This window comes from Electrona antarctica (genome assembly GCF_951216825.1).
Source record: "Electrona antarctica genome assembly, chromosome: 1".
Taxonomy (NCBI): domain Eukaryota; kingdom Metazoa; phylum Chordata; class Actinopteri; order Myctophiformes; family Myctophidae; genus Electrona; species Electrona antarctica.
This window is the reverse complement of record NC_136806.1, coordinates 8,042,472-8,052,848: the sequence shown is the minus strand read 5'-3', so window position 1 is coordinate 8,052,848 and position 10,377 is coordinate 8,042,472. Positions and strand designations below refer to the sequence as shown.

At 47.1% G+C, this 10,377-nt stretch overlaps 1 pseudogene across 1 annotated transcript in view; it reads left to right on the top strand.

Annotated features, from left to right (window-relative positions):
• The first annotated feature begins 516 nt into the window (after nt 1-516).
• The window catches only part of LOC306927630 (ephrin type-A receptor 4-A-like), an 86,623-nt pseudogene continuing 76,762 nt past the window's right edge, over nt 517-10,377 (top strand). The window contains exons 1-4 of the transcript XR_013792490.1: nt 517-674; nt 2,288-2,355; nt 8,506-8,703; nt 9,978-10,088. The product of XR_013792490.1 is annotated as an ephrin type-A receptor 4-A-like (transcript). The remainder of the gene's footprint in view (nt 675-2,287; nt 2,356-8,505; nt 8,704-9,977; nt 10,089-10,377) is intronic.

Below are 10,377 nucleotides of genomic sequence, written 5' to 3'. Positions count from 1 at the left end.
AACAACTAGCCTTCTATTAGGATAAGTATTAGATAATAAAGTACATGCACTGCCATATAGCCTATATATGTGGGACATGATAAGCTGGCATGTTGTACTAGGCTGCATGCTTTATATTATAGGCCTATTAATAGGCGACTAACTGCTAAATGTACACATCGCCTATTCCTCCCTCGCACGCTTCCATGCGTTGTAAGGTTATATATTTATGCATGCTGATGTAGGCCAGAATGTAAGGCGTTTGGTTTGTCATTAGGAGAGGTGGAGAGAGAGAGAGAGAGAGAGAGAGAGAGAGAGAGACCGCCCCGGCCGTGATGTGATGTGATGATGCGCGCACAGCACAGCAGACACACCACACACACACACACGCCACGCGCACACGCGCGGCGCACAGATCCATTCACACACACATACTTTCCCCTCTCTCTCTCCCATCGGAATGGAGCTGCTATTCGGAAGAAGAAGAGCGGCGTTGCGCGGCGGAGCCAACGGTCTCCAGCACCACCACCACCACACCGACACCACTCGGCGCTGCTCGGCGGCACTAATGGCTTGGAGGAGTAGGAAGAAGAACCCACCATGGATCGTACTACTGCTGAGGCTGCTGTCCTGGACGGTCCTCCTCGCTGTGGTGGAGGCGAGCAGCCGGGCCAGGGTCTACCCGCCGAACGAAGGTAAATCATGGAGCGTTATTAGTAGTAGGACCGAGCCGGTATACATCATGCCTGCAGGGTCCGATCAGCGGCTTCGTCTCGGTCTTCTCGTGTTGGTACTGCCCAGTTTGGTGGTCACTCTTTGGGGACACACTGACGGAGCTCCCCACGGTCGGTACGCACCGACCGTGCCCTGACTGACTGGAACATCAGCTTTGGGAGCGTGTGGCACACCACGCAGCACGGGACTCACTGGACACACGCACCGGTACTCCGCGCGTTGACCGAAAGGATTACAAAAAAATGAATATCGGTCCGGTAGCTCTGCTGTATAGCCTACATCGTAAACGGGTTGTCTTCTTGTAGAGCCAGTGGAGAGTTGGAACGGGGACGTCGTAGTAGAGATTATATGGTTCTCCTTTTTATAGAGGTTCTCACACATTTTGCATGGCAGCCTATAAGTCAAGGAGGATCAACTACACATTGATATCCTAATGTTGGCAGCGGACCTCCGGCGGACCCCTCACCCCCCATCTGAAAAATAATGTGTTTTCGTACCCATTCCCAGGCCACTGACTACCAGGCAGTTGGGAGTGGACCCCATGAAGATTTGTGTTTCAGAAATATTACAAAATCTTTCAGATTTGGATCTAAAAAAAAAAAAAAAATATATATATATATATATATATATATATATATAATGTCTATCAAATAGACATTCTAGATTAGTTTTAATTGAGTGGCTAACCTGGTTGTGATGCATTAGACTAATGCACTAATGCATTCTGCTGGGGACCCCGTGGAAACCCCTCAAGGACCACTGGAGGTCCCTGGACCACACATTGAGAATCACTACTAGAGGTTTTTTCTTTTCCTTTTCTTGGGAATTGGGATTTCGGCAGGACGAGATCATCCACCCCCCCCCCCCCCCCCCCCTCTCTCTCTCTCTCTCTCTCTCTCTCTCTCTCTCTCTCTCTCTCTCTCTCTCTCTCTCTCTCAAACTCAGAATTCTTATTCAGTAGCCTTCATCTCTAGAGTTTTCTTCTAAATAGCCATAATAATTGTGGACATCCCATTACACTAAGTAGGCTGCCGGTATATGCAGTTATCAGAAATGTTTTTTCTTTTCTTTTTCTTTTCTTTTATCCAACCATCAGCATAATTTATAACACAATAATTATAAAAAAATAAAATGTATTCGCTCTACGTGTCTTTGCCGGAAATTGCCGAGCTGCAAGCTCTCAACGCAAGCCGACGTGATGCACTGTGAGCTTGTAGATCTGCTATTTTAATGTTTTCCCTGAAGCATATGAGGGACCCTATAGGGTTTTATATGTGCCGTAGAGGCCACAATGCAATGCTTTACTTCAATACTGCACTTTCATTTGGATCAAAATGAGTTGATTAATTGAGGTCTAACTAAGCAAATGACTGAAGGAAGTGGTGTTAAAATATATGTGTGTGTGTGTGTGTGTGTGTGTGTGTGTGTGTGTGTGTGTGTGTGTGTGTGTGTGTGTGTGTGTGTGTGTGTGTGTGTGTGTGTGTGTGTGTGTGTGTGTGTGTGTGTGTGTGTGTGTGTGTGTGTGTGTGTGTGTGCGCGTGCGTGTGCGCATGCGTGCATGTTTGCTTTACAGTGACCCTCTTGGATACAAGGACAGTACCAGGAGAGTTGAAGTGGGAGGCTAGTCCCATAGAGGGAGGGGTGAGTGACACACACACGCACGCACGCACACAGTCACACACACCACCTGCTCTTACTTTCCAAATCCCTTTTTACTTAAGAGTGGAAGACAAAAGCAGAGGAATGCTAAGAAAGACACAAGTATATGCACGCAAAACACACGCACACACACACACACACACACACACACACACACACACACACACACACACACACACACACACACACACACACACACACACACACACACACACACCTGGACTGGCTGTAACTGGTAATTATCTCAGGAGATTTGTAAATGCTGTGTTGTTTGCTGCTGGGCTGGCTGGTATTATGGGCTTAAAGCCTTAATTTATGCACGGCAGTATCGCACGCAGAAAACAGCTGACCTACAAGCTCACGACATAACGTTGCACATGCATCCGCAGCACATTGTGAGCTTGTAGGGCTGCTTTATTTTTTTGGCGTTTTTGACTAGTGTTTGTTTGTTTTGTCCCACGAGGAAGCATAGAGGCAGCACACCGATGGGTGAGGCAACACACCTGTCCATGTGATGTTTCCCAAAATAACACCAATACCACGGCCATATCTATCTCTCCATCCTATGAGGACAGACCATAGAGTATATAAAAGGATAGAGACTGATCTGGCGCGAAGCTCCGCCCCCTCCGCTATTCATGTCAGTGGAAGTTGCTCAGTGGCATTTTGAAGCACCCGGAAGGACCGTCTCAAAACGTCTACTTCCGCATTTGCCCACCAAATTTTGGTTGGCAAATGCGGAAGTGCAACCGAGCGCTCAATGTTAAAGCCCAGCTGCACGGGGTTTCCCGGTCATGAATCCACAGGTCCGCCTGTAGTCCCTCCTCTTACCACTAGGGCCTAGTGCTTCAACGTTGGAGTGCCTCACTGGCCCCTTGGGACAGACAGGGCAGCTAGGAGCCTATCTCCTGTTTCTGTGATAACCTCGCCTCACCAGTCTTTCCACCTCGGAGGAAAGCCTGGACTCTGTTTCAAAAGTCCATTATGATCCGGCCGGGCGCGGATGATATCGTTACGTCATGTTGTAGTATTGTTTTGTAGTCGACAGGCAGGAACAATCAAACGGAACGTCCTTTTCCCTCAAACCGGAAGAATAACAATAAAAGCTCTCGTAGCCTGCAGCTTTTATTGAGAAAAATCGGTTTGAGGGAAAAGGACGTTCCGTTTTGTTTGTTCCTGCCTGTCGACTACAAAACAATACTACAACATGACATAACGATATCATCCGCTCCCGACCGGATCATATACCCGAAATGAAATGGTGCCCAGGCTAGTGTGAGGCAGCATGATGTACTGTTCAAGTACAACCCCTGGACATGACGCTAGAATATCACAGGGACTTACCCCCCCCCAATCCAACCCTTGATGCTGAGTGCCAAGCAGGGAGGCTTTGGGGCCCATTTCTATAGTCTTCCGTGTGACGCCGGCCCGGGGATCGAACCCCTCTCTTGGTGTACATACTGTAGTGTACATACACGCTAACCACAAGGCCACTGAGCTGGTATACCTACCCTCATCGATGTATCGATCGATCTGTCTTTGTCTTTATTGTCTGTTTTGCACACCGTCCGGCACAGATAATCCGTCAATGCCAAAATGTGCACACACACTCCCACGGCCAACCTCTGCCCCAATGTTTTCCAGAACGGCCTGTTTTAGCGCCACCATGAGGCAGATTTTCACATTTTCTACCTAAAACTGCACCGATCTGTGTGAAACGTTTCATGCACACTTCCTAGAGGCACAGGAAAAAACCTTTGACCTGCATTTTTCACATCTGCCTTTTATAGCGCCACCAGGAGGCCTAATTTTGTAAAACATATTTTTTGATGTTACTCCCATTCTGTCTAAAAATCCAGCAAATCGTTACACAGTATCTCAATAGTCATGTACTCAAGACGGATCTGTCCTCAAATCATGAACGCAGCGTGCAACTTACGTGAAATCTTTCACGCACTTTCCTACTAGGCTGAGGAATAATTCCCACCCTTTTCACATTTTATTTTGCTTCTGCTTTCGGGTTGGGGGTGATGCCTCCCCCTTATTCTCTCTCTCTCTCTCTCTCTCTCTCTCTCTCTCTCTCTCTCTCTCTCTCTCTCTCTCTCTCTCTCCATTCAGTACAGTGCTGTGTGATTCAGTAACATGACGGCTTTCTTCAACCTCTATAAGTACAAAGAGAACGCCGTCATGTTGCTGTCGGGCAGAAACCTTTTATCGTCATACTTCACTTGTGTTTTCTTTCATAAATCAATGCCTGGCGTGTATGAGTAAATGGCCAATGGACAAATGCACAGCTTTATTGTTATTGTTCATGTCAAGTCTATGAATTGATTGCATTATAGGGCCTAAATGAAAACAAGACCACAAGGACTATTATTTTGGTTTTTACTATTTTGAAAACCATTTCTGAATAGTCTGAAAAGCTCACAACGTCTTGATGTAGATTGGCTAGTTGAACTATTAAAAAACCAAAATCTAAATAGTAAGTCCACACGACATCGACAGTATGAAATTGTGTGAAATAAAACAAAAAAAGTTGTCTCATCTCCTCTCCCCCTCCCATGCACTCTCTCTCTCTCCCTATTCCGTCTCCTCTATCTCTCTATCTCTCCTGTCTGTCTGTCTGTCTGTCTGTCTGTCTGTCTGTCTGTCTGTCTGTCTGTCTGTCTGTCTGTCTGTCTGTCTCAATTCAATTCAATTCAATTCAATTAAAATATACTTTATTGGCATGAGAAGCATTCTTATATTGCCAAAGCATTCTCTCTCTCTCTCTCTCTCTCTCTCTCTCTCTCTCTCTCTCTCTCTCTCTTTCGCTCTCTCTCTCTTTCTCTCTCTCTCTCTCTCTCTTTCTCTCTCACCTCTTTGTTGGTTTAAAGAGTTATTGGTGAACTTGACTCGTCTCCCTCGTCCCGTTCTCTCCCTTTCTCTCGCGTGCAGTTTGACTGACGGGGTCTTGCTCTGCACGCACTGAGCTTTAGATTACACTCGCCCCGACTGTCCTCCTGGCACACACACACACACACACACATGCGCGGGGGCGTGCGGGTGTCGTGCGCGCCCTCGCGCACGCAGCAGCCACAGATGCATAGCATACTATGCGTCAACAACAGACAAGACAGAATCTTAATGCAGTGCAGGCAGGCAAATGTGCACGCACAAAGACATACACAGTACACGCATGTGCACACGCACACGCATGTGCACACACACACACACACACACACACACACACACACACTCAGCATGTGAGGAGGGGCGTGAGTGCGCTCCCATTCTCTCTGTGACAGCTGTGATTTCTGTCTGCTGACAAAAACTCCAAAGGAGGCTAGAAGAGAACCCCCCCCCCCACAGCTTCTTTAGAACACACAGACACATGCACACACGCGCGCGCGCACACACACGCACACGCACACACACACGCTTTCGTAATGCTATACTTGTGAGGACATCTACATTTTAGGATGCATGGCATTTACTGTATGAATGGCATTTTGTACGATATTTTTGGCGTTTTAACCTTGAGCCGAATCCTGTATATATAGCCATATTTATCTACAATGCTGTGAGCTTGTAGATCGGCTAATTTTGGTTTACATCATCCTAAAGATGAATCTTAATCCAAGTGCCCTGTCAGAATGCGTTACTATTTGTAAATTCTAAAAAATATCATATAATTTACCATAAAACCTTTGTATTGTCGGGACCAGCAAAACGGCCCTCATATTCTCAAGTTCTATAGTTGTGGGGACCTTTGGGCCATAGTAACACACACACACACACACACACACACACACACACACACACACACACACACACACACACACACACACACACACACACACACACACACACTGCCATGTCTATGTGCATTCTCTCTCCCTCCGATATGAAGACAGTGCCTTCTTATGCAAAAAAAATAGCCAGTCTACAAGCTCACGCCGCGTTGCTACAGCGTCAAGTTGTGAGCTTGTAGATCGGTTATTTTCAGCTTGTATATCGGCTATCGTTGCATAAGACAGAGTACAAATCAGGCACACATGCACGCACGCACGCGCGCGCGCGCGCGCACACACACACACACACACACACACACACACACACACACACACACACGCTTCTCTTTCTGAGCCTTTGGACACGGGCTATTTGTCGAGCGGCGTGCACACAGCTCTCACCAGTAGGGAAGAGGAGGGACCTTTATTATTCAGTGGCAATAAAAAGCCCATTTAGCGTCCAGGAGGAGGACGAGGGGACGGTCATTTGTAGGGTGAAGAAGGCACACTGTCTGCTCCGCGCCACCATTCCAAACCTGGTGGTCCATCGGGATATTGCAAGTGCCCACCTTAAAATAAATAATTGGCAAAACTCTGTGATTTTTAATATGATTATATTTTTCGTTCGTTCGTTCGTTCGTTCGTTCGTTCGTTCGTTCGTTCGTTCGTTCGTTCGTTCGTTCCTTCCTTCCTTCCTTCCTTCCTTCCTTCCGTCCTTCCTTCCTTCCTTCCTTCCGTCCTTCCTTCCTTCCTTCCTTCCTTCCTTCCTTCCTTCCTTCCGTCCTTCCTTCCTTCCTTCCTTCCTTCCTTCCGTCCGTCCTTCCTTCCTTCCTTCCTTCCGTCCTTCCTTCCTTCCTTCCTTCCTTCCGTCCTTCCGTCCTTCCTTCTAGTCTGGAGTTGGTGTTGGCTATAGACCTCACTCTCGCAGTATCTATAACTTTATGATGATATATTCAGTAACATCAAGAACCCAGTTCAGAAAAGGGCCTATACCAGTCACAGCTATTCTAATGAATTCTAAGCTAGTAGAAAGAAACTACAGCCCTCCCCATCCCCAGACAGCTAGCATGCTAAAGAAACTACAGCCCTCCCCATCCCCAGACAGCTAGCATGCTAAAGTGGAAGCCATCGATCTTGCATTGCATTAACCTATTTTGGGCGGGAACCCGTTTTGGTGTTGGTGATGTTATGCTTTAGCTATTGAATAGCTATAAAATAGCAGATCTACAAGCTTATAGCGCGCCACCGAGTGGCGCGCTACGAGCTTGTAGGTCTGCTATTTTTGAAAAATCGAAGAACCACTGACATAGAAACACAGCTTTTTCAGAATACTATCAGGACGTAGAAGACATTTTCCTGCTAAAGTGGAAGCCATCGGTCTTGCATTGCATTAATAAAACATCGCTGCAACCATTTTTTTTAGATTTCCAACTGGGCCCTGATCCAGAAGAGGGTTGGGAGTGAACCGTTGACTGCTAGAGCAGTCATGATTTGTAAGGGTGAAGGCACGAGGCAAACGGCACGGAGATAGATTAGATGTTTAGTCCCGCTGCGTGTGCGGTCGGTGGGGATGAGAATGCCCTCTGGCATCATTCTGAGCACAACCTCCGGGTTATTGACAGGAATAAATGAAGGCTATACTACTGCGTGTGTTTTCTTAACCCATTTTGACCTGACTTCGAAATTTAAAAAATGTCTTCTGACAGTTTTCTGAAATACCTACATGTTTCTATGTCAGAGGTGCTCAATATTTCATGTCAAGGATCCCAAAGATTATATGTAATTGGCCACCGACCTCCATCTGAAAATATGTAGTTCCAGGGACCTCCAGAAGCAAAGAGTTGAGTTGAAAACGTTGGCTCTGAAAGAATATATATTCAAAGATTTGCGCCACAAAAATAGCAGACCTACAAGCTCGTAGCGCGGCATAGAAACTTCTGCTTTCACGCAAATCTGTCCTAATTTGTTGAGGAAGATCTATGTCGCTGCTTAGCAGACATGTACGGAGCCCTGGAGTGGCCATGGTGAGACAAATAATTTATCTGGACCGGTCGAGATATTATCTGGACCGGTCGAGATATTATCTGGACCGGTCGAGATATTATCTTGACCGGGTCGAGATACATTATTTTCAATTATTTTTATAAATTATTTCTTGGCTTTTAGGAGGCGTAGTTATACAGACCCTCTGTAGCATTCGTTTACATGTAGATCATTGTAATAGTTGCCTGACTTGAGACACTGTAGTCTGCGTTCTCAAGGTCCTATACTTCTCTCTTTCACTGTGTGTGTGTGTGTGTGTGTGTGTGTGTGTGTGCGTGTGCGTGTGCCCGTGCCCGTGTGCGCGTGTGTGTCCCAGTGGGAGGAGGTGAGCATTATGGATGAGAAGAACATCCCCATCAGGACGTACCAGGTGTGCAACGTGCTGGAGCCCAGCCAGAACAACTGGCTGAGGACGGACTGGATCCCTCGTTCCGGAGCACAGCGCGTCTACGTGGAGGTCAAGTTCACCCTGAGAGACTGTAACAGCCTGCCGGGGGTCACTGGCACCTGCAAGGTATACCCTGGCTAAAACCATGTACTACGCACGCACGCACACACACACACACACAACAGTTCTACAACATGTGACACATTGTGAGCTTGTAGCTTAAGCTTGGCTATTTTCAAATGGCCAAAATGTTTATAGGGCTGACATGGGTAAATGTATGTTTTGTAATAATTAATCAAAATCTACAAAGTAACTCCTAACGTAGGTGTTCAAATAATTGTAGTGAGTAAAAGTGCAATATTTGGCTCTGAGGTGCAGTGGAGTAGAAGTAAGTATTGAAATTGGTAGTACACCAGTAAAAGAAGAAACAAAAAACAACCTGAAAAAGGAAACCTGAAAATGTCACCTATAAGTGCAGTGCTTGTGTAAATGTACTTTCCATTTCCCGAAAAGGTTACCGTTTTGGATATACAACAAGGTTATAGCACCCTGAAAACGACCATATTCCATGCCCATGAGCAGTGTGACTTTGGCTGAGTGAGCGAGTGGGCTCGGTGGTTCAACACGGTTGCCTCGGCAGTGACAAGCTTGTGGGTTCGGTTCGCAACCCCAAACCCCACAGAGACAATGTTTTGTGTGGAGTTTGCATGTTGTGGCTTTGTCCCCACCGGGGGTTTTCCTCCCACACACCAAAACACATGCACGTTTAGCAACAGAAACACACTCCTGGCTGCCAGTGTCCTTGACTCTAGAGGTGGATCTGTTATCCCCGAGCAGAGCAGCGCTGAACATGCTACAAATAGACCAGACTTTGTGGAGTTTGCATGTTCTCCCCGTGTCCCCTAGGGGTTTGCTTCTCAAACTTTTTTTCATGTCAAGGACCCCCAAATGGACATTGTATCAGCCTGCGGACCCCCATTGGTACGGCTCTAGCAGTGATTCTCAACCGTTTTCATTTCGAGGACCCCCAGTTTGGCATGCATTGAGCTACGGATGGCCATTTAACGGCATTTCTATCTCTGGGACCCCAATTTATATTGAAAAATCAATGTTAACCCTTTCAGCGCTAGCATTTATTGAAAAATTAGGATCTAATTCACTTGTAGGTCTGCTATTTTTGAAAAATCGTGAAAATATTTATTTCAGAATTTTTTTTTTAATTAAAGATTTTTTTTAAATTTTGAGGTCAGGCCTAAATGGGTTAAGTGACAAATAATGAATCTTGATTCTTCTCTCTCTCTCTCTCTGAGAACTCTCTGAGTTAGCATTGTGGGGAGAATAAAACTCATCACTTCTTTGTGTATGTGCGCGTGTGTGCGTGCGTGTGACCGACCTTCCAGGAGACCTTCAACCTGTACTACCACGAGTCCAACGACGACAGAGAGCGCTTCATCAAGGAGAGCAGCTTCATCAAGGTGGACACCGTGGCCGCGGACGAGAGCTTCACTCAGGTAACGTGGCCACCAGGGGGCAGTGTCGCCACGTCCGCTTAACGTGGCCACCAGGGGCAGTGTCGCCACGTCCGCTTAACGTGGCCACCAGGGGGCAGTGTCGCCACGTCCGCTTAACGTGGCCACCAGGGGCAGTGTCGCCACGTCCGCTTAACGTGGCCACCAGGGGGCAGTGTCGCCACGTCCGCTTAACGTGGCCACCGGGGGCAGTGTCGCCACGTCCGCTTAACGTGGCCACCAGGGGCTGTGTCGCCACGTCTGCTTAACGTGGCCACCGGGGGCAGTGTCG